Source organism: Triticum urartu, chromosome 4A, assembly GCF_056163025.1.
Source record: "Triticum urartu cultivar PI428250 chromosome 4A, HENAU_Tu73, whole genome shotgun sequence".
Classification (NCBI taxonomy): domain Eukaryota; kingdom Viridiplantae; phylum Streptophyta; class Magnoliopsida; order Poales; family Poaceae; genus Triticum; species Triticum urartu.
In genome coordinates, this window is record NC_141876.1 from 381,452,568 (window position 1) to 381,472,965 (window position 20,398).

Sequence of the window (20,398 nt, forward strand, 5' to 3'; positions counted from 1 at the left end):
GCATGATGGAGGTCATCGCGGAGCCCACCATGGCGTCACGGCCAGAAGCCTTGCAGGCGAAGACCACCTTTCGTCAGGATAAGATGTACTAGTTGTCTCCCTTCGAATTTGGCCATTCTGGGATCCCTTCCCGCCTTCATTTTGGGGGAAGTGAACCAAGTCCACTATAAATATAGCCTAGGCACCACCTTAGATGGGGGGACGGCGAGGAAGAGATGACGGATGATTCATACCATCCTCTCCCTCACCAGCATAAGAACACACCTCCTGAGGTTGTTCTCCCACTGTACTAGCTCATCCTCAGCCCAACTCGAGGCCAATCCACCACAAAGAAGTAGTAGGGTATTACACCACAAGGTGGCCCGAACCTGGGTAAACTGCCATGTTCCATTTCCTTCCAGTTCATCGAGCTAGGCAATGAGATCGATGATTCGCCAGATTGGGGAGGTTGAGTTATTCGCACACACCCTAGAGTTCGAATCTATCAAGGGTTTGCGGGGCCCCAAATCGGACATCGTCCGTCCTTTAACATTACAACATTTCGCTCCTAGTTGTCCTGTCCTTTCAAATTACAACAGTTCCACTAATCCCAACCCACCTCCCAAATCCATGGGATGCCAAATCTCCATGATCGGCGGTGAGTACATGGTTAGAAGCATCACCGGAGATGAGTTCGACATCATCTACCCCCGTTCTTCTGTGAAGGTGAAAGGATGCCTTGCTCGCTTCAGACGCATGTTCGGAAAGTCAAAGGGTGATGGGTGGGTCACTGCGCTAGATTGAGTACACCATAGTCCTGGGAAAAGAGAAGAATCTAAAGGAGGAAGAGAAGAAGAAGCCCATCATGATCCAGGTTTGCGTGCATAACTTGTTCTTGGTCTACCACATATGCTATGCCGACGTTGAGTGTGAGGATTTTAAGAACTTCCTTGCGGGCGGCAAAGTCAAATTCATTTCTGTAGACTTTACGAACGACAAAGAAGTCCTGGATCGGATAGGCCTCGTTGTAGGCCAGCCATTCGACCTCCATAGGAATGGGCTGGTGTCCTCCCGTCAGCCTTCAATGCTGTCCCTAGCAGTAGTCGTGGTTGATCCTTCGTTCAATAAAATGACAAAACCTCCGCCCAAGTTTCATCTTGCATTGTAGTTGAATGTTCTCGAAAGAGACCACATCCAGTATGCTGCAATGTATGCCTACCTTTGTTTCAATATCTACCAGGGTTGGATGAAGGGCGAGACCCAATTGTGTGGTTCAAGCAAAGAAGTATCGGCCAAGAGGAAGAGGGACAAGGACGAAGTCAAGTATGTGGACAAGGAGTCCGAGTAAGGTGCCCGTGTCGTTGCTCATGGTGGTTCTAATGCAGTGTCTACCGGATTAGTTGCTTAGTTTAATTTCGGGTGCTTAGTTTTATTGGAGGGGTGTGTTGTGTTGAGCCCCCAGCAGAACTATGTTATATTCCTTCAAGTTACTTTAACTCTTCAGTATGTACCTACTAGTATTTTTTATAGTTCATCTTGTAGTTGGTAGTACTACCACTCGTTTCTTCACATTATATACGTACAATATATATGGCCAACATCGTGTAGCCAACAGTTGGCTATACTATTAACCACGCTCTAACCATGCCACATATGCAAAACACTTAAATGAGATATGTAATTCTAAAAAAACTTAAATGAGAGAAGCTTACCCAAAGCATGAAGGAGTTTAGTTTTCAAATAATTAAATAGGTATGCTAATTTCTTTAATAGACTTTAGCATCCCATCTAAGCACGTACTAGCTATTTTAATAGTACTATATGCATAATTTGGCGACGAGCGCTCTGTATATGTACCACCTTTTTTCTTTAATTTCAACTTATTAGTTTTGCTCCATGGCGCAATCCATCGATACTGCTACTGTACAGAAGTATACATTTAAAGGGCTATAGGGCGGGGCAGTCTCGCTTGGTCAGTTTCACGAGAGGAGATGGTCTTTATGATTTAACGGCTCATTACTGCTGGAAGGCGGGGCCTTGTGATTTGACTGCTCATATAAATGTTGCGGACGACCCGAGGAGGAGCAAAGAAACGTGCGGTATACTCAAGTTTTCCACTGGAGTACTAGTACGACGGAGGAGCAGGAAACACGGCAGCCCAGTGCGATATGGGGATAAAAATAATCTAATTTGCTAGTCATCGATCCCACGATGCCGCTCATTGTTAGCATTGTTCTATTCATGCCTCTCAGAGAACGTGACACGTGAGGCGAAACACCCAAAGCAAAAGAAGATACACAGGAGAAAAAGAAGAAGGAAGATTACCCCCCCCCCCCAAAAAAAACAAGGAAGACGCACACACAAGTCTGGGGCACTGCTCTCTACTACATGAAGGGTTGCTGCCCGCGGAGTCGTAACTGCTTCTTCATCACCTCCATGACCTACATCTCCTCGCGCATCTCCTCCGCCATCTTCTTCATTTTGTCCATGATGTGGGATTTCTCGACGTGAGCCTTGATCATCTGTTCCACGGCCGCATTACGTACCTTGACAACAGTCGGGTGCTCGATGACGAATGGGGAGGCAGGCCGGGCTGGCTGGGCCGTGCCTGTTCACCCAAGGCCTAGGGGTACAACAGGTATATTACCTTAACCCTTTTCCATTATTCTTTTCTATTTCATTTTCATTTCTGTTTTGTGTTAAGTTGAGCCACCAAATGTACTTTATAAAATATGAAACTTGTCAAAACAAATACTAGGCATTATTTAGTGTTGCACAAAAATTGGGGGTTTATTTGAATTCATTTGATTTTTGTTTGAATTTATAAGTGATTGGTAGGTGCTGTTAGATCATTTCGAAAATAGTTGGGGGCATTTTTAGAGTTCCAAATAATGTTGGGTTCAACATGACAATGATCAGGGGAATTTATAGAATATTATGAACATTTTAGTTTTACTATTTGAAGAAATAATTTATTTGACGTCATTTTAAATTTGAAAATGGCTTTGATTTTTATCAAGTGGCAATTTGGCTTATTTAAACATGATGACATGGCACCATTTGTGTGTGGTCACTATAGCATGACACTAGGGGTGTTACAAGTCTCCTCCACTACAAGAAATGTCGTCCTGAGCTTTAAGAGGTGGAGTAAGGGGAATGTTCTAGTTATGAAATTCTAACGGAGCTTCTCGTTCTTTGTTACTCTTCTCAAAGAAGTTGATCCCTTTCATTGATGTCTTCAATTATCTACTTCAGGTCATCATGACGAAGTCGTCATCATTTCTTTGGGATATCCATCGTACTTACGTATAGTACAAGAGGGGAAAACATTGTAGAGATGGGCGAGTAGAAGGATTGGCATCTGGTAATTATCTCAGGGAAGAATACTTTAGAAGTAAACATATCATGAGCGATATAAGGAGGTTCAACAAGTTTTTGACCAGGTAGGCATCCATCTGATGCCTAAAATAGGTGATGAAGGGGTTCAAAGCAATCAAGGATAATGTTGCACCTGATACCGGAATGAAACATGGTATGGGAATTAGATCGTTAGTTACAAATGACGCCAAGTGCAAAGTATACTTCGGAATCAAGGTTGTACAGGAGAGTCAGGTTTAGATCCCATGGAACTGTGGGTAATGGGCCCACATGTAGGTTAAAAGTAGGAAGGGCGATGACATCTTGCACGGTCATGATAGCAAGGCATGTCAGAGGATAGCATGTCGGCTATGTCGGCAAAAACGTCGGTACCAAGGGCGGGGGACATGGAGAACTATTTTCCTTCTCGTTGAAATGAGGCAAACCAATAGGCAAAGTTCTCATCCATCGGTGGTTATCGGAATGTCATCTCCAATAGTAATAGGGTCTTACTAACAAAGTTGTAATTGGGGGTGTTGACGTAAGCAGGGAATTATCATTGCTCAGTTAAGTTAGATTACAAGAAAGGTCAAACAAAACAATGGAAAGGAAAATGTGTTCATACCCGAGTATCAAGGGTATATCTTCCCCAACGAAAATCCGAGCATGATATACATGATAGGACTCCAAGTATGTAACCATTTAGACAAAGGGGCAAGGAATTTAGGATATTTACCCATACAATGGTGTTTGTATAATTGATCATGAAAAATTAGCATTGCGGTTTCAATGTTCTTATTGATGATCGGAGTACCACAGACATGCTTCGGGGTAGCATTGACATGGTCATCAGGTAAAGGTCAGTGTTTGGAAACACAAGGATCCATCAGGATCAGCTTCTAGAATAAGTCTTATAATTTTCTCATGGAAGAATGGCTAACGTTGCCAAAGGATATATTATAACAACAGTTCCTCCGGCCAAGTGTGCTAGGCGTGACATCATATTACCGGGTTACATAAATACCAATATTATAATTCTTGGAAAATGTTCCAACCATCATATCTGACAGGGATTCAGATTTGATTGGTGTCGGGATACCTCAAACTCAGGATGCCTGAGAAGAAAAGAGTGCAACACAATTCGATGTCAAGATGTTTCAAGATTCCCGGGAAATCAAATATGGAAGCAATCTCCAAAACAAGAATTCATTATTAACCATGGAGGAGATGAGGAGTATGCCTGATGAGCTTAGTGCCAATTCATCGAGACTTCCAAAAAGATGGATTTTCAAAATTATGTGAACAAGGTAATATCCATTCGAGGAAAACATTCACAATTAAACATTGACCAAAAAAGCACCCGAAATTATGGACTAAGTAGAACGAGGTTAGGATGATGAGTCAATAACCAACAGATGAAGAAAGAAACTTTCGACTATTAACTCCAAAGCAACAGGGTTGCTAGAAGTTTTGTATTCACATATCATAGTTCATTTATCAGTATTCCGGTTAGAAACAACATGGGGACAAAGAAAAGAATGGTGATGGTGATAAGTATCACTTGTATCAAGAACTCTTAAGGGGTGGTGAAATTCTCCCGACATTTTTGACTCGAAAGATGGTAATACCCCAAGGTTGAACATAACATAAGCTGGATAGCAAGGAACTCAAGGTACAACACAAAACATGAACAAATATGTATTGGAGGGAAGGCAAGAATGTTGTCGATGGTAACACAACTCATTGAGGGGCAAGGATGATATTTCTCATCATGAATTATATTCATATCTTGGAAGAAGTCAAAATATTGTTGATGATTACAACACCTTTTGTCGAGAGTTTCATGATGTAATCGATCAATGATGACATCAAGCAAAAGGGATGATGAAGCGAAAGGTTATTGGAACCACGGATACGACACAAACTCGGAATCAAGCTTGTTGTTCAAGGCGAAAGATATGACAAGTAAGATCGACGTAAGATTAGCTCATCGCTGAAAATTGTGCTCCAGGAAGAAGGACCAGGTAGCGCAGTTAAAATTAGCACGATAATGATGTAGCTAATCATGCTAGAAATGACATGATGGAGTATTAAACTTCCCAACAACAAAGTACTAGGAGTACTGAATCACAGTGCTGATTCGATTCACTATTTAGTGTTCTCGGTTGACGAAACCTAGAACCCGTGGAGTGACTATGACAGGGAAAGGTACTACTTCATCACAGATTCATAAGGTGTAGTGCAATGGCGTGATATCCTTGAGATACCAGGGGGTAATACTCGATGGTAGATCAAAATATAGGTTGGGTAAGCGTATTGATCTGCAGAAAGCAAGTAATTTTAACTTGTGTGAGAAATGGAATCAGAGAAGAACAATATAGTCGGAACCACGATTGCAAAAGGTCAAATCCTAGATATAAGATGAACTTATACCAAGGGGGTAATTAATTTTAAGAGGAGCTTCCATGATAAGATCTACGTCATTTCCATGGGCATGAACACAAAGTTCAAGGTCGACTCCCACTTCTTCAATGCATAGCCTTCCATTCACTTCTCGTTTCAAAAATGGCATTAGTGTTGGAAGTTTTTCCTGGTGAATTACCAGATGAGTATGACCCATGAAATCTTTCAGGTTCACATAGATTAGGGAAGGCATTGGTTCAACCCATCGGGTCATCATAGGAACATATACCACGAACTTCAGGAGTAACTAACACAATCTTGAAAGCAGAGCATGGTTGACAAAGGAGAGGATACAATTTACCAAAGGCATTATGTATCAGGGAAAGAACTCACAAGGTGATTAAATATGAAGGATATTGTCGGACAATAATCCAACAATGGATCTGGCGGTCCACAATGGAGCTGATGTGAGTATCAGTACTCAATAAGAGGAATAAAGAATGCCAAGGCATCTGATTATAGAACATTTAATTAATTCGATGCTTAGATAACAAAGGAATTATGATTTCCAAAATGAAGGATCAGAAGCAGACACTCTGATCAAGGATGGATTAGCTGAAAAAACTTAGGGGCATACTCGACAGCAAATTGATTGGTCGAGAACCAGCTCATGTTCAAAGTAACGTCTGAGCCGGAAAGATAATTTGTAAGGATCAACTGATGATTGTGTGCATTCGAACACATGATGAATCAATAGGATCAAAATGGCAATCACAAAGGATTTTAGTGAATATTGCTAGACATATGGAATTAACCATAATGCAAGCAGGCAAGAATTTCAAGAGCAATATATTGAATAGGATTTTCGGAAGACCGAATAGTGTTTCGAAGGAGTTTGCAAAACACATGAGCAATTGGGGATAAATGAATCCCCAGTAAGTGTGAGGAATTATTCGTAAGGGCTTTCATGCGGTATTGAACTACAAGGCAGCAAGCTCGAAGGATTCTCACGACAACGGAGGGTATCTCGGGGCATCTTGTAATAACAAGAGCAACTGGGAATGAAAGTATGAATGGAAAGTGTATGAAGTTATCCATAAGAATATATCGGTGGTAGGGAATTGCAACGGTGGGGGCACAAGGTCTCGAGAGAACATCAGAGAGTATCTTCGGAGTCTTCTGGTGCACCAAGCGATCATCTGGAATGATGGGCTCTCTGGGAGGAAGTAGTTATGAGAACCTAATGTTAGAGTCAACAAAATCTTTAACCCAAATAAAAGAGAGATCAGGATCCAAGAGTGAAGATGGGGAATAAAAATCCTAGTAACACCCATTTGTGATGTGGGCCCGTAAGCCACACAACAATGTTAGTAAAAGTTTTCCAAAAACTAGACTCAACTTCGGCCAAGGAGTTGGAAAGGGGGCTACCTACAGGAAGTCGTCTTTGACAAACAACTTGTGATGCCTGACTTAATCATGAACTAATCATACACGCAAATGTGCTCATTAAGATCAGAGATTCACGAGAAGATATCACAACACAACTCTAAACACATATTAAAGTTATACAATCTTTATATTACAAGCTAGGGGCCTCACGGACTCAAATACTAAGGATCAGAGATTCACGGGAAGATATCACAACACAACTCTAAACACATATTAAAGTTATACAATCTTTATATTACAAGCCAGGGGCCTCACGGACTCAAATACTAAGCTTGAATACAAACGAGTCAGCGGAAGCAACAATATCTGAATACAGACACAAGGTAAACAAGTCTGCCTTAAGAAGGCTAGCACAAACAACAACAACGACAAAAAAGGCAAGGCCTCCTGTCTTGGAGCCTCATAACTACTCCTCGTCGGCGGCGGTCTCCACGTAGTAGTAGGTGCCATCGGGGTAGTAGTATTCATTGGTTGTGTGAGCTAGCTCCTGGACTCTGTCATGTGATCGCAGCAATCGGGTATAGGGGAAAGGAGTAGCAAAGCAATCGTGAGTACTCATGCAAAGTACTCGCAAGACTTACATCAGATCTATACTAAATATGCATCGGCATCAAAGGAATGGGGCTATATCTTTGGATTGAACTACAAAACTGCCAGAAGAGAAGGGAAAGCCTAGCCTATCAAAGACTAGGATCTTGGTACATTAGAAGAGTGCAGATTGGCATAATATAAATAGCAAGTATGTTGTAGTATGATACGTCCATTTTGCATCATGTTTTCATAATGTTATTCATGCCGTTTTATCCATAATAATGCCTTTTGGAGTAATTCTAATTCCTTTTGTCTCATAATATGCACGGTATACACAAAGAGGGAGAATTTCGGCAAATGGAAATCTGGACCTGGAAAAGCTACGTCAGGCTACCTATTCTGCACAACTCCAAACAAGCTGAAACTTCATGGAGAATTTTTATGGAATATATGAAGAATATTGAAGAAAATAAGAAACAAAGGGGGCCTACCAGGTGGGCACAACCCACCTAGGCGCGCCAGGGAGCCCAGGCGCACCCTGGTGGGTTGTTCTCACCCAGGCCCAGCTCCGGTGCCCATCTTTTGGTCTATAAGTCATTTTGACCTAGAAATAAAAAGGAAAGGACTTTCGGGATGGAGCGCCACCGTCTCGAGGCGGAACTTGGGCAGGAGCACTTTTGCCCTCCGGCGGAGCGATTCCACCTGGGAAACTTCCCTCCCAGAGGGGGAAATCATCATCCTCATCATCACCAACAACTCTCCCATCTTGGGGAGGGCAATCACCTTCAACATCTTCGACAACACCATCTCATCTCAAACCCTAGTTCATCTCTTGTGTTCAATCTTGTTACCGGAACTATAGATTGGTGCTTGTGGGTGACTAGTAGTGTTGATTACATCTTGTAGTTGATTACTATATGGTTTATTTGGTGGAAGATTATATGTTCAGATCCTATATGCTATTTAATACCCCTCTGATCATGAGCATATTTATCATTTGTGAGTAGTTACTTTTGTTCTTGAGGTCATGGGAGAAATCATGTTGCAAGTAATCATGTGAACTTGATATGTGCTCGATATTTTGATAGTATGTATGTTGTGATTCCCTTAGTGGTGTCATGTGAACGTCGACTACAAGACACTTCACCATATTTGGGCCTAAAGGAATGAATTCCGGAGTAGCAATTAGATGATGGGTTGCGAGAGTGATAGAAGCTTAAACCCCAGTGTATGCGCTATTCCGGAAGGGACCGATTGGATCCAAATGTTTAATGTTATGGTTAGAATTTATTCATAATACTTTTCTCGTAGTTGCGGATGCTTGCCGAAGGGTTAATCATAAGTAGGAGGTTTGTTCAAGTAAGAATAGCACCTAAGCACCGGTCCACCCACATATCAAATTATCAAAGTACCGAACACAAATCAAACCAACATGGTGAAAGTGACTAGATGAAAATCCCGTGTACCCTCAAGAACGATTTGCTTATCATAAGAGACCGTTTTGCCATGTACTTTGCCTCAAAAGGATTGGGCTACCTTGCTGCACCTTTGCTACTATTATTGTTACCTGCTTGTTACAAATTATCTTGCTATCAAACTACTATGTTACTTACAATTTCAGCACTGCAGACATTACCGTGCTGAAAACCACTTGTCATTTCCTTCCGCTCCTCGTTGGGTGTCAGTGTCAAAACCAGCCGATCTCGGGTAGGGGGTCGAACTGTGCGTCTGAGGATCGAAGGTAATAAGGGACACAGGGAACATGATGTTTACCCAAGTTTAGGCCCTCTTAATGGAGGTAAAACCCTACGTCCTGCTTGATTGTATTTGATGTGTATAGGGGTTACAAGAGTCAATCTACCTCGAGATCATAATGGCTAAACCCTAGATGTCTAGCTTGTATGAATTCCGATCTCTCCTATGGACTAAACCCTCCGGTTTATATATACACCGAAGGGGCACAGAGTCGGTTTACAAAGGAATGAAACAACACATCCGGACTCCAATCTTTCCGTCCACACATCCAGGAGTCCTACCCGAACACGGGGAACGATCTTCCGTCACGGCCCATCAGCCCGACCCATGCTTGAATAGGCCAGACACCCGAGGACCCCCGAATCTAGGTCTCCCTCAGTAGCCCCCGAACTTGCCTTCAATGACGATGTAGTATCCGGCTTATGTCTTCGGCTTTGCAAGGCAGGTTCTTCATTAAACTTCAGACCAATGACAGTCTGGTTTTGACCTCTATGTTCTGTCTTTATGACTCCTTCCTATTATCGCTTCGATTTCCGCGTGCCGGGTGAATACGAATGGTCCATGATTTTTTGCAAATAAGCCCCTCATCACGCTCGGACAACATCTATATAAGGAAATTTAGATCCCCAAATCCCATCTCACATCGCGCAAAAGAAAAATCATCAAGATCAGCTACGAAAAGAGCCTTCCAACATGGCCAGTGCCCCAGGCTCCTCTTCGTGCCCCCATGGCCCTCAAGAGGGTGATTGGCAGAGTTGCTATGTGCCTCATCTTCAGATGAGTCGACTCCAGGCGCAGGGCTATCTTGCCCTCGCAGATCTAGTCTCCGTTCGAGCGGGATTGGCCTCAATCGAAAACGATGTGATGGCTGAGGATTTACCCAACCCCAATAAGGAGGAGAGGGAGTTCTTTGTCCCATTCCTGTTGCGGGGCCTAGGATTTCCAATCCATCCCTTTCTCAAAGGCCTATTGGAATTTTACGGCATCCAACTGGACAACCTCACCCCAGGTTTGATTCTGCACATCTTAGGTTTCGTTGCCCTCTGTGAACTGTTCTTAGGCATTGAGGCCCATTTTGAACTATGGAGGAAGTTCTTTTGCCTCATTCCCCGCCATCGAGGAGGCTCCATATTTGAAGCGGGCAGTGCCGAAGTATGGTGTATAGCTGGATCTGGATATCTCATAGGAACTCCCAAAGAGGTATACCCACAGTGGTCTTCGGAATGGTTCTACATAGATGACGTCCCACTGCCGGACCCAGTTCGGCGCGGCCTTCCTGAATTTTCCAACGCTCCTTTAAAGAAGTGTTTCAACTGGCATCCCCAAAGTCCCAAGGAGGAAGACAATGCGGAAATAAAAAGGTTGGTTAGTGTCGGTGTCAAAACCGGAGGATCTTGGGTAGGGGGTCCCGAACTGTGCGTCTAAGGCGGATGGTAACAGGAGGCAGGGGACACGATGTTTTACCCAGGTTCGGGCCCTCTTGATAGATGTAAAACCCTACGTCCTGCTTGATTGTTCTTGATGATATGAGTATTACAAGAGTTGATCTACCATGAGATCAGAGAGGCTAAACCCTACCTCGCTAGCCTATGGTATGATTGTATGTTGTCCTACGGACTAAAATCCTCCGGTTCATATAGACATCGTAGGAGGCTAGGGTTACACAAGGTCGGTTACAAAGGAGGAGATATCCATATCTGTATTGCCTAGCTTGCCTTCCACGCCAAGTAGAGTCCCATCCGGACACGGGACGAAGTCTTCAATCTTGTATCTTCATAGTCCAATAGTCCCGCAAAAGGATATAGTCCGGCTGTCCAGAGACCCCCTAATCCAGGACTCCATCAGTAGCCCCTAAACCAGGCTTCAATGACAATGAGTCTGGTGCGCAGTGTTGTCTTCGGCATTGCAAGGCGGGTTCCTCCTCCGAATACACCATGGAAGAGTCTGAATGCAAGGATAGTGTCCGATCCTATAAAATAAGTTCCACATACCACCGTAGAGAGAATAATACTTCCATAAATCCAATTTGCTGACATGTTTTGATAGTATGACATCACTTCATGGCCCGGTTATTATCCGAACCGCTTTTCTCAACCAGCTCCGCACACATCGCGAGGCGGTTTTCTCGATACGTCTTGTCAAAGCAGAGATCGTGTTCCCCTTATCACGGGATTCTAATCAATACGGCCATGGGTAACCCAACCGCGCCATCAATTACGGCGCCTGGGGAATAAGCGGTTTTGCCAGGCAAGTGGGGAGACTCATTGCCTCCTCTGCCCTTATAAAAGGGACAAAGATCTACTTTTTTCACCCACACCCTCTTCCTTCTCGCTTTCCCATTCCCGCACACTCGAGCTCCAGCGCCCAAGCTCGCGTTCTTCTTCTCAAACCACTCCAAGCATGTCGGGAGCAGGAGGCAAGTGGATGGTCTCCTTCGTCACGGAGGAGAACATCAAAAAATTACGGGAAGCCGGATATCTGGCCGCAGATATCGTGCACTGGCTGCCCGATGCGGGGCAGATCGTCCCAACGCCCGAACCCCACGAGAGGGTAGTTTTTCTTACCCATTTCTTCCACGGACAGGGATTTCCCCTCCACCCGTTTGTCCGCAGTCTCATGTTCTACTATGGGCTGGATTTTCATGATCTGGCTCCCAACTTCATCCTCAACATCTCGGCGTTTTTCGTCGTGTGCGATGATACGTCCATTTTGCATCATGCTTTTATATCAATATTTATTGCATTATGGGCTGTTATTTCACATTATGCCACAATACTTATGGCTATTCTCTCTAATTTTACAAGGTTTACATAAGGAGGGAGAATGCCGGCAGCTGGAATTTTGGGCTGGAAAAGGAGCAAATATTAGAGACCTATTCTGCACAACTCCAAAAGTCCTGAAACTCCACGGAACACCTTATAATAAATAATGAAAAATCCCCGCCAAAGATGAAGACCACGGGACCCACACCCTTCTCACGAGGGTGGGGGGCGCCCTCCCTAGGGCGCGTCCCCTACCTCGTGGGCCCCCTGGTGGCTCTCCGATGACCATCTTCTCCTACATGAAGTCTTTCTTCGAGAAAAAAATGAGAAGCAACCTTTCGGGACGAAACTCCGCCGCCACGAGGCGGAACCTTGGCGGATCTAATCTAGAGCTCCGGCAGAGCTGTTCTGCCAGGGAAACTTCCCTCCTAGAGGGGGAAATCATCGCCATCGTCATCACCAACGCTCCTCTCATCGGGAGAGGGCAATCTCCATCAACATCTTCATCATCACCATCTCATCTCAAAACCCTAGTTCATCTCTTGTATCCAATTCTTGTCTCCAAGTCCGGGATTGGTGCTAGTAGGTTGCTAGTAGTGTTAATTACTCCTTGTAGTTGATGCTAGTTGGTTTAATTGGTGGAAGATCATATGTTCAGATCCTATATGCATATTAATACCCCTCTGATTATGAACATGTTTATGCTTTGTGATTAGTTACGTTTGTTCCTGAGGACAAGGGAGAAGTCTTGCTATTAGTAGTCATCTGAATTTGGTATTCGTTCGATATTTTGATGAGATGTATGTTGTCTAGCCTCTAGTGGTGTGATGTGAATGTCGACTACATAACACTTCACCATTATTTGGTCCTAGAGGAAGGCATTGGGAAGTAATAAGTAGATGATTGGTTGCTAGAGTGACAGAAGCTTAAACTCTAGTTTATGCGTTGCTTCGTAAGGGGCTGATTGGGACATATGTTTCATGCTATGGTTAGGTTTACCTTAATACTTTTGTTGTAGTTTCGGATGCTTGCAATAGAGGTTAATCATAAGTGGGATGCTTGTTCAAATAAGAACAACACCCAAGCACCGGTCCACCCACATGTCAAATTATCAAAGTACCGAACGCGAATCATATGAACGTGATGAAAACTAGCTTGGCGATATTCCCATGTGTCCTCGGGAGCGCTTTTCCCTATATAAGAGTTTGTCCAGGCTTGTCATTTGCTACAAAAAGGATTGGGCCAGCTTGCTGCACTTTATTTACTTTTGTTATTTGTTGCTCGTTACAAATTATCTCATCACAAAACTATTTGTTACCACTTATTTCAGTACTTGTAGAGAATACCTTGCTGAAAACCGTTTATCATTTCCTTCTGCTCCTCGTTGGGTTCGACACTCTTACTTGTTGAAAGGACTATGATAGATCCCCTATACTTGTGGGTCATCAAGATTCTTTTCTGGCGCCATTGTCGGGGAGTGAAGCGCCTTTCGTAGGTGGAATTTGGTAAGGAAAAATTTATATAGTGTGCTGAAATTTACTGTCAGTTGTTACTATTGAAAGTAATCCTCTGAGGGCCATGTTCGGGGTATCTTCACCCCGACCAGTAGAGCAAAGAGTTGCTCCTCAACCTACTGAACTATTGAAAATGAAATTCCTTATGAGTATCCTTTGAGTATAATATAAAAACTGCTAGCTAATCCTTTTACAGGAGATGGAACAAAGCATCCTGATGAACACCTAATATATGTGGATGAAGTTTGTGGATTATTTAAGCTTGCAGGTATTCCCGATGATGTTGCTAAGAAGAAGGTCTTCCCTTTATCTTTGAAGGGAGATGCATTGACATGGTATAGGCTATGTGATGATATGGGATCATGGAACTTGTTCATCAGAATTTCATCAAAAGTATTACCCTATGCATCTTGTTCATCGTGATCCCAATTATATATATAATTTTTGGCCTCGCGAAGGAGAAAGCATCGCTCAATCTTGGGGGAGGCTTAAATCAATGTTATATTCATGCCCCAATCATGAGCTTCCAAGAGAAACAATTCTTCAGAAAATTTATGCTCGGCTTTCTGAAAATAATCGCACGATGGTCAATACTTCTTGTGCCGGCCCTTTTATGATGAAGACTATTGGATTTAGATGGGATTTATTGGATAGAATTAAACGCAACTCTGAAGATTGGGACCTCGACAATGGTAAGGAGTCAGGTATGACACCTAAGTTTGATTGTGTTAAATCTTTTATGGATACCTATATTTTCCGTAAGTTTAGCACTAAATATGGACTTGATTCTGAGATAGTAGCTGATAAGTGGTTTAAATATCATCCCCCCATAGAAGTAAAAGTAGTGGCACATATTAAAGTTGAAGAAAAGACTGTCACTTATAATGATCCTATTGTTCCTACTTGTTATGTTGAGAAACCACCTTTCCCTGTCAGGATAAAGGATCATGCTAAAGCTTCAACTATGGTTCGTAAAAGCAATATTAAAACATATACACTTCCCGAGCAAGTTAAAGTTGAACCTAATATTGCTATTGTTAAAGAGCTCTTGTCTGATAATATTGATGGGCATGTTATTTAGTTCTGCGGTGAAACAGCTAGAATCGCTAAACCTTGTGCTAAAGATACATAGACCTGTGGTAGGCGTGCCTGTTATTTCTGTTAAAATAGGAGATCATTTTTATCATGGCTTATGTGATATGGGTGCTAGTGCTAGTGTTATACCTTATGACTTGTATAAAGAAATCAAGCATGAAATTGCACCTGCTGAGTTAGAAGATATTGATGTCACAATTAAAATTGCTAATAGAGATACTATTTCAGCAATGGGAATTGTTAGAGATGTTGAAGTCTTGTGTGGGAAAACTTCTTGTTCTTAGTTCTCCACAAGATAGCTTTTGTCCCATTATATTTGGTAGACCCTACTTTAATATAGTTAATGCTAGGATAGACTACGAAAAGAATGTTGTTACTATTGGCTTGGATGATATGACTCATGAGTTTAATTTCTCTAAATTTGGTAGACAACACCGTGAAGAAGAATTGCCTAGTAAGGATGAAATTATTGGTCTTGCTTTTATTGCTGTACCTCCTAATGATCCTTTAGAACAATATTTGCTAGACCATGAGAATGATATGTTTATGAATGAAAGAAGGGAAATAGATGAAGTATTCTTTAAACAAGAACCTATGCTAAAACACAATTTTCCTGTTGAAATCCTAGGGGATCCTCCTCCACCTAAGGGTTATCCCGTGTTTGAGCTCATACCGTTGCCTGATAATCTTAAATATGCTTATCTTGATGAAAAGAAGATATATCCTGTTATTATTAGTGCTAACCTTTCAAAGCATGAAGAAGAAAGATTATTGAAAACTCTGAAGAAGAACCGTGCTGTTATTGGATATAGTCTTGATTATCTTAAGGGCATTAGTCCCACTCTATGTCAACATAAAATAAATTTGGAAGCAGATGCCAAACCAGTTCGTGATCCTCAACAACGTCTGAATCCTAAAATGAAAGAAGTGGTAACAAAAGAAATACTAAAGCTTCTAGAGGTAGGTATAATTTATCCCGTTGCTGATAGTCAGTGGGTAAGTCTTGTTCATTGTGTCCCTAAGAAGGGAGGTATTACTGTTGTTCCTAATGATAAAGATGAATTGATTCCACAAAGGATTATTACCGATTATAGGATGGTAATTGATTTCCGCAAATTAAATAAGGCTACTAAGAAAGATCATTACCCCTTACCTTTTATTGATCAAATGCTAGAAAGATTATGCAAACATAAACATTACTGCTTTCTAGATGGTTATTCTGGTTTCTCTCAAATACCTGTGTCGGCTAAAGATCAATCAAAGACTACTTTTACATGCCCTTTTGCTACTTTTTCTTATAGATGTATGCCTTTTGGTTTATGTAATGCACCTGCTACCTTTCAAAGATGCATGATGGCTATATTCTCTGACTTTTGTGAAAAGATTTGTGAGGTTTTCATGGACGAATTTTCCGTCTATGGATCTTCTTTTTATGATTGCTTGAGCAATCTTGATCGAGTTTTGCAGATATGTGAAGAAACTAATCTTGTCTTGAATTGGGAAAAGTGCCACTTTATGGTTAATGAAGGTATTGTCTTGGGGCATAAAGTTTCTGAAAGAGGTATTGAAGTTGATAAAGCCAAGGTTGATGCTATTGAAAAGATGCCATGTCCCAAGGACATCAAAGGTATAAGAAGTTTCATTGGTCACGGTGGATTTTATAGGAGGTTCATCAAGGACTTCTCAAAATTTTCTCGGCCTCTCACTAATTTATTACAAAAAGATATACCATTTGTCTTTGATGATGATTGTGTAGAAGCATTTGAAATACTTAAGAAAGCATTAGTCTCTGCACCTATTGTTCAGCCACCTAATTGGAATTTAGCCTTTGAAATAATGTGTGATGCTAGTGATTATGCTGTAGGTGCTGTTCTAGGGCAAAGAGTTGATAAGAAATTAAATGTTAGCCATTATGCTAGTAAGACTCTAGACAATGCTTAAAGAAATTATACTACTACTGAAAAAGAACTTTTAGCAGTTGCATTTGCTTGTGATAAGTTCAGACCTTATATTGTTGATTCTAAAGTAACTATCCACACTGATCATGCTGCTATTAAATATCTTATGGAGAAGAAAGATGCTAAACCTAGACTTATTAGATGGGTTCTCTTGCTACAAGAATTTGATTTACATATTGTTGAGAGAAAAGGAGCTGAGAACCCCGTTGCAGACAACTTATCTAGGTTAGAGAATGTTCATGATGACACACTACCTATTGATGATAGCTTTCCTGATGAACAATTAAATGTCAGAAGTACTTCTCGTAGTACCCCTTGGTATGCTGATTATGCTAATTACATAGTTGCTAAATTTATACCACCTAGTTTCACATACCATCAAAAGAAAAAGTTCTTCTATGATTTGAGACATTACTTTTGGGATGACCAACATCTTTATAAAGAAGGAGTAGATGGTGTTATTAGACGTTGTGTACCTGAGCATGAACAGGAACAGATCCTACGCAAGTGCCACTCCGAAACTTATGGAGGACACCACACGGGAGATAGAACTGCACATAAGGTATTGCAATCCGGTTTTTATTGGCCTACTCTCTTCAAGGATGCCCGTAAGTTTGTCCTTTCTTGTGATGAATGTCAAAGAATTGGTAATATTAGTAGAAGTCAAGAAATGCCTATGAATTATTCACTTGTTATTGAACCGTTTGATGTTTGGGGCTTTGATTATATGGGACCTTTTCCTGCCTCTAATGGATATAAAAATATTTTAGTTGCTGTTGATTACCTTAATAAGTGGGTAGAAGCTATTCCAACTAGTAGTGCTGATCATAAAACTTCTATTAAAATGCTTAAAGAAGTTATTTTTCCGAGGTTTGGAGTCCCTAGATATTTAATGACTGATGGTGGTTCACATTTTATTCATGGTGCTTTCCGTAAAATGCTTGCTAAATATGACGTCAATCATAGAATTGCATCTCCTTATCACCCATAGTCTAGTGGTCAAGTAGAATTGAGTAATAGAGAACTCATATTAATTTTGCAAAAGACTGTCAATAGGTTTGAAAGAATTGGTCCAAGAAACTTGATGATGCATTATGGGCCTATAGAACTGCATATAAGAATCCTATGGGTATGTGTCCGTATAAAATGGTATATGGAAAAGCATGTCACTTACCTCTCGAACTAGAACACAAGGCATATTGGGCTGTTAAAGAGCTCAACTATGATTTCAAACTTGCCGGTGAAAAGAGGTTATTTGATATTAGCTCACTTGATGAATACAGAACCCAAGCTTATGAAATGCCAAGTTGTTTAAAGAAAAGGTTAAAAGATGGCATGACAAAAGGATACAAAAGCGTGAGTTTAATGTAGGTGATTATGTATTGCTATACAACTCTCGTTTAAGATTTTTTGCAGGGAAACTTCTCTCTAAATGGGAAGGCCCCTATGTTATCGAGGAGGTCTACCGTTCCGGTGCCATAAAAATCAACAACTTTGAAGGCACACATACGAAAGTGGTAAACGGTCAAAGAATCAAACATTATATCTCAGGTAATCCCATAAATGTTGAAACCAATATTATTGAAACCGTAACCCCGGAGGAATACATAAGGGACACTTTCCAGAATGTTTCAGACTCCGAAAAGGAATAGGTATGTGGTACGGTAAGTAAACCGACTCCAAAACAATTTTTAAGGCAATATTTCTCTGTTTTGGAATATTTAGAAAAATAGAAAATTAAGTAGCAGCCCGGGAAGGACACGAGGGCCTCACGAGGATGGACGGCGTGCCCTACCCCCAGGGCGCGCCCCCTACCTCGTGAGCACCTCGTGTGCCTTCCGGACTCCGTTTTCTTGCACGATACGTATTTTGGTCAGTAAAAATTCATTGTATAATCTCCCGGGGGTTTTGACTCTCGTATCACGCAAAAATCCTCTGTTTTTGTTTTGAGCTGTTGGTGCTTCAGATTAGAGCAAGATGTCTTCTCAAGAGTCAGTCAGGGAGAGCTGAGTATCCAATCCGGCACCGGAACTAAGGGCAAACAGCGACCCTGACCACTTTGGGCCAGCAACGGAGGAAGAGATGGAGGCTGACCTAATGAGGGTAGATGCCATGGAGGATCAAGAAGTCACCTCTCGCTTCCAAGCTGGATTCACAATGGGAGAGCTGCAGAGCTCAGCTATTCCAAACTCTGTTATCCCTTCCAATGTTAGATTTATTTCTTATGAGAATATGAAAAAGAGTGTCACTGGTTCTCCTGCAGCTATGCAGCATCCTTGGGTGCTGGGAGCTTTGGCTGTTACAGGAAAACTCCGAAAGGAAATAATGGATCTCAAGCAGCAAGTCAACAAGCTTGAGGAGGAGAATCATATTTTGAAGGGCATCATCACCAAAAACATCACATCACCATCCCCGAAAAGAGAGACATAATCAAATGGGTATGGGCACTCCCCTTGGCAACCGCCAAGCTTGGTGGAGTGCCCTGTTATCGTATTACCATCACCTTTATCTTTACTGTTTTCCTTAGTTCGATCCTATTAGTAGTATTTTGATCTAGTAGAATAAAGTTTATGGCATGATCTAGTTGTGAGTTTTGCTTTATTATCCTTCTATGTAATCGAGTCTGTGAGCTATATAATAAAGATTAGTGTTGAGTCAAGGGCTTGATTATTTTGCCATGATCCTAGGTGAATAAAAGAAAGGAGAAAGAAATAAAAAGAAACAAAGAGATCATATGGATCTCATGTAGAGTAATGAGCTCACATAGAAAAAGTATGATGAATAAAAGATTGTTGAGAGTTGACAAGCATAGTTTTGGTCATCGTTGCAATTAATAGGAAGTAATAAAGAAAGAGAGGTCTTCACATATAGATATACTATCTTGGACATCTTTTATGATTGTGAGCACTCATTAAAATATGACATGCTAAAGAGTTGACATTGGACAAGGAAGACAACGTAATGGGTTATGTTTTCTTACATCTGAGATAAATTATATTGTCTTGGATCTTCCAACATGATGAGCTTGCCTTTCCCCCTCATGCTAGCCAAATTCTCAGCACCAAGTAGAGATACTACTTGTGCTTCCAAATACCCTTAAACCAGTTTTGCCATGAGAGTCCACAATATCTACCTATGTATTGAACAAGATCCTTCAAGTAAGTTGTCATCGGTGCAAAGCAATAAAAATTGCTCTCTAAATATGTATGATTGATTGGTGTGGGAGAAATAAGCTTTATATGATCTTGTGATCTGGAAGTAATAAAAGCGATGGACTGCATAATAAAGGTTCATATCACAAGGGGCAATATAAAGAGACGTTCTTTCGCATTAAGATTTTTTTGCATCCGCGAAGGGCCTATCTTTTATCATTATCTTCTACCTTATGCAAGAGTCATGGTGATTTTCACCCTTCCTTTTTACACTTTATCCTTTGGAAAGCACAATATGTTGGAAAGATCCTGGTATATATGGCTAATTGGATGTGAGTTTTCATGAACTATTACTGTTGACATTACCCTTGAGGTAAGACATTGGGAGGCAAGAGTATAAGCCCCTATCTTTCTCTGTGTCTGGTTAAAACTCCACACCTATA